This window comes from Callorhinus ursinus, unplaced genomic scaffold (assembly GCF_003265705.2).
Source record: "Callorhinus ursinus isolate GAN/ISIS: 27379988/994484 unplaced genomic scaffold, GSC_fseal_2.0 scaffold55, whole genome shotgun sequence".
Classification (NCBI taxonomy): domain Eukaryota; kingdom Metazoa; phylum Chordata; class Mammalia; order Carnivora; family Otariidae; genus Callorhinus; species Callorhinus ursinus.
The window spans coordinates 4,421,124-4,426,201 of record NW_027397117.1 but is presented as its reverse complement, the minus strand read 5'-3'; positions in this window follow the sequence as shown (position 1 = coordinate 4,426,201).

Genomic DNA, 5,078 nt, shown 5'->3' with positions numbered 1-5,078 from the left:
AAACTAATGATGTAATGTATGGTGATTAACATAACAATAAAAATTTAAAGATTAAAAAAATAATAATAATAAAAATAAACCTGGTATTCATCCCCCTAGGAAGACTTTGTGTTCCCCCTAAGACTGTTAGTAAGCTTGTACTGTATTCCACAGCATCCTGTAGATTCCATTGGCATCATGCCTCCACCTATCCTCCAGGTGGTGAGTTCTCTGGGGGAGGCCATTCATCCACATGTCAGTAGAGTCAAGTACAAGGCCAACACTGCATTGGCTATGCCAGCCATCCCATCATAAGAAAATGGAACAACGTCTTGACATGGAAATTGCCAAGGGATTCAAATAAGAACATGATGGGGTAAGAGATCAGGCAGGCATTCAACAAGTATACACGAGTCACCCCCCACCCATATCAACCTTCATGCTAGGAGATGGAAGTAAAATGATAACACCACCACCTCTGACAAATTCTTGCCCAAACTCCAACTTGAATCACACCCAGCCTCAGAAATAGCTACCAGTTTGCAAGACATTGAGGAGACAGAACAACTTTAACAACACCACTGGGATGCAGTCAGAAAAGTCTGGAATGTAGAAAACTCTAGAGGGCAAATGACTTGGTTTAGCCATAGAATAAATTGCAGAAAGAGGGAAAGAGGGAAACTATAGATGAAAAAAGTTTCAAAGACCTATCAATCAAACACAATCTATGGCCCTTGAGTAGATCTCGCTCAACAAGCCAACTGTAGAAATGATATTTATGAGAAAATTGGAGTTTATTCATTGAAAGGATATTTGATAACCTTAAAGAACAACTGTTAATTTCGTAAGATGCCACATTGGCATTATGGTTACGTATTTTTTAAAATACACATATATACTGACATATTTATAGGTATCTGGGAAGGGCAATATAAATGAAAAATGATTGGCCATAAACTAATGATCACTGAAGCTGGGGAATGGATATTTGAGGTTCGTTGCTATTCTTTTACTCTTGTATGTTTGAGTTTTTGCAGAACAAGTTAAAAACAATGAACACAAAAGATGTCCCTGTTAGCATGTTATTTACAATTACAATAACAGACACTAATAAATAATTACAAATGAGTTATTTACAGTTGGGATAAGGCCAGAGATACTTACGACCTGTGATGTATTAGTATTGAATTCCATTTAAGGGCTATAGAAAATGCTTTCTCAACATTTTGTTTTGCTAAGATCAGCAGTATACAGGGGTCAGGGCTAAAGCTCTTCCCATTCATTGTCAAAATCCATGTGGGCATGTCCATAAAGATTTGGTTTTCTTTCCAAGGTTTGGGGTAAAATCTAGGGTCAGCAAGTGCCAGGAGTCCGGGTATAATATAGGTCCCAAAGCCTATGTTTGGAAGGGATTCAGCGACTTGTAAAAACTTGTAAAAACATGCATTCAGCAATGCATCTCAATAATTATTGCTTGTGTGCTATTTTACAAACAAAATCTTACTGAGCCTACCTAACTACTGAGATTTAAGAATGGTCTGACTGTATACATTAGACTGAATTTCATAACAGTATTCCCCGTCCCTCATATTTCTCTTGAAGCTCATAGTGGATGACAAGACAGGGGAGGCTTGCAACTGATTTGCTGGATCTGTTTAAACCTCCCCTGTCTCCCAATTTATCTCTGCCTCTGCCCCTTGTCATCCTTGTACCTAGATGGCACTTGTGGCCATCACAAGCTGTTGTCATGCCAAGTTGTGATTTCATAGGCATTTTCCTTTCCTCATTCACTCTCCCGGAGAATAAATTTTAATAAGGACGAGGAGAGATGAGGAACTTTTGAACAGAGGATCTGCCTCTCTGTTGCACAGACGTAAGATTGATGCCACAAACATTTCTATTAGGAATGACGGAATGGCAAAGATTGCCAAAGTCAAGATGGTCATGTATAAAGCAACTACAATCTGCAATAACAAATACATATGAGATGGATGCTAAATATCATTAAGGTATATAATTTAGAGATTAAATATGGTCTCTTCTTGCTTCTTTCTAATAAACTATATCTGATCCCATTTTTACCAAAGAAATAGAAGTTTAAAAAAAAATGACAACTCCTATGAAAAGATAAAATACAATATTTGCAAAATTAGGTTGGCCATATGTCTTTGCTGCCCCTAAAATAACAATTTATTCCATCTTTGACTTCATTACTCACCGTGAGGCATGTGTTTACGAATATCATCACAAAACATGAAAATCTAAAGTACTGTTTCCTTCCTTGGGTAGGGGGAGTACATCATCAGATTCTGGTGTGCATCAAGCACACAGAGTTGCTCATGGTCCCGTAAACGTAAGTGTCAGCAGAAGAAAGTTTGAGAGGCAAAAAGCAACAGCTACAAAATACTCTGCTGCAAAAGGAGAGCTGCCCTGACTCATTGCACTTCTACAAACCAACATCCAGGACGTGGCAGTGAGCAGAGTGCATTTAAAACTATAACACTGAGGGGCGCCTGGGTGGCTCAGTCAGTCAAGCATCTGCCCTTGGCTCAGATCATGATCCCAGGGTCCTGGGATCGAGCCCCGAGTCAGGCTCCCTGCTCAGTGGGAAGACTGCTTCTCCCTCTCCCTCCACCCGCAGCTCCTCCTGCTTGTGTTCTCTGTCAAGTAAATAAAATCTTTTTAAAAAGTAAAAATAAATAAAACTGTAGCACTGTGTGGTAAATAGCACCTTGCAGACATCCTAGGTTTGTGTAGAGAAAGTTCTGGGCTTAAAGACCTCAGTGGAAGGGAACGACTTGTTTAAAGACACAATAAAATCAGAAATACATACTAACATGAAAATCTATGGAAGCGAGTGAGGAGAAACATTGAAGATAATTTGGGTCAGAGAAAATTGGAAAAGGAATCAAAATTATAACAGGTATTTACTAAAGTCCAACCCACAAAATGGAGGAAGCAAAAACTGCTTCAGTGGCAAAAGACTTTCGCTCCCCAGTTGCCCGATGCACATTGAATTGTTCTAAAAGCAGAGTGTGTAAGAAATCCATTTGTTTTTCCTCCTGCCCTATCTCCTTGCACCATCCACCAAATCTCTTTGCTGTTCAGTCACTCCTAATAGATACATTGTGGCAACAATCTCACTTCTGTTCAACATAGAGGTAGATCCTCTGTTCAAAGGCTCCTTATCTCTCTTTCTCCTTATTAAAATGTATTCCTAAGTAGAGTGAACAGGAAAAGGGCATGCCTCTCACCCAACTTCCTTCCACCTCAGGGCCTTTGCACTTGCTGCCCCCTTTTCTTGGATGGATACACCTTCCTTTTGCATGGCTGGCTTCTTCTCACCCTTCAGGCCATCAGACCTTCCCTGTTTCCCCTGTCATCTTATATCCCCACATCATTTCTTTCACAACACTTACCAGAATTTTGTCATGTTTAATTCACTTTGAATTGCCTGTCTCCCTCACCATACTCCATGAGAGCAGAACACTTCAATCTTAATACATAAAATGTCTTTAGTATCCAGTTCAGGAGGAAAAAAAGTTTGCTGCAAGAATAAATGAATGGTCCTCATTCAGTTGACTCCTACAAGAAAGAGAGAGAGGGGAGCCTACATAATTAATATGACTGCACAGGTAAGACTCAGAGGAGCTCTGATTTGATTTACTTATTTTTGAGGGAGGGGTAGAGGAGGGAGGAGGGGCAGAGGGATAATCTTAAACCGGCTTCATGCCCAGTGCAGAGCTCGATCTCTTGACCCTAAGATCATGACCTGAGCCAAAATCAAGAGTCGGACGCTTCACTGACTGAGCCAACCTGGAGCCCCAGGAAACTATGCCTTTTACATTAGGGGCAATGGTGACTAGGAAATTTTATGTCTCTTGTAAATGTAATTTTGGGATTATCTTAAATATCTTTCTTTAAATCTATTTCTTCTTGACTACTAACAGTGAAAACCCAAAAGAAACACCAAGAGGGGCCATGTGTCTAGTTTAGAGACAATCTAAATTATGTGCCTATACCAAGAACACTATGGTGGTGGTGAGGGGGGTGGATGTCAAAGATAAAAAATGAGAGCTTTCAACAGAGGAGACCAGACTAAGTCAATTCACAAGCTCCAGAGGGAGTGAAGAAATATGCCAATTAAATGTTTGTAAATAAACGAATAATGGTGGACCTATCCATCAGTGACTCTCTATTAAATAACAGCTACACTTCTCAACATGAGTGACACCAAAGAAGAAAATGAGATCAACTCTCTTCTCAACGAATATATAGTTAGTTGTAGCAAGAAGAGAAATAGGTAGCAAACACCAAAAAACAATCCAAGGTACTATGGAACTAAGTGGAAAATGGGTGTTAGTAAAGACACCTGTCGCTGTGGGGAGGGGCAATTGGAAATGGTTACATGGAAGTCATGCCAATTACCCTAAGTCTGGGTCAAAGAGCAAGTTTGGGAAAGCAGAGAAAAGTAAGAGGCATTTCCAGGACAAGAAATGCGCAAGCATAGCCATACATATGGTAGTTTTGCGGAGAGGCGCGGAGCTGGTGGGAAGGATTTGGGTGGGAGGAAATCGGACTAAAGAAGCTGGAAGAGCTTCCACTGACCAGATGGAGTTGAGGGGGTTTTGAAATATAGTGAGGTTTGGTGGGGTGGGGTCCAGAGCCGACGACCAAGAAGGAATTCTTGAGATGGCTTTGGTGTAAAATGGTGGTTTATTAAAGCGCTGGGACAGGACCCGTGGGCAGAAAGAGCTGCTGCACCGGGCTTGTGACGGGTGGCTGATTATGTACTATGGGGTTGGGGGAGGTAAGGAAAAGGGAGGTTTCCAAAAGGATTTTCATATGTTAAAGAAGATGCTCAGGATACTGGAGGCCTCGCCATTGTCAATTTAAGGTTGTTTTTCCCTCTAGCAAGGCATTAACATTAAGATAGTTGGGAGCTTCCTGGAGGAACATTACACTCTGCCTGCTTCCACTATCTGTCAATGGTCTGCAGGTTGTAAGGACATTTCCTTTTGGAAGCAGGTTATTGATAGAAATGCTTTGTTCTTGTAGATTGCTAAGACATTTGTAAACTGAGGGAGACTCAGGTCTTG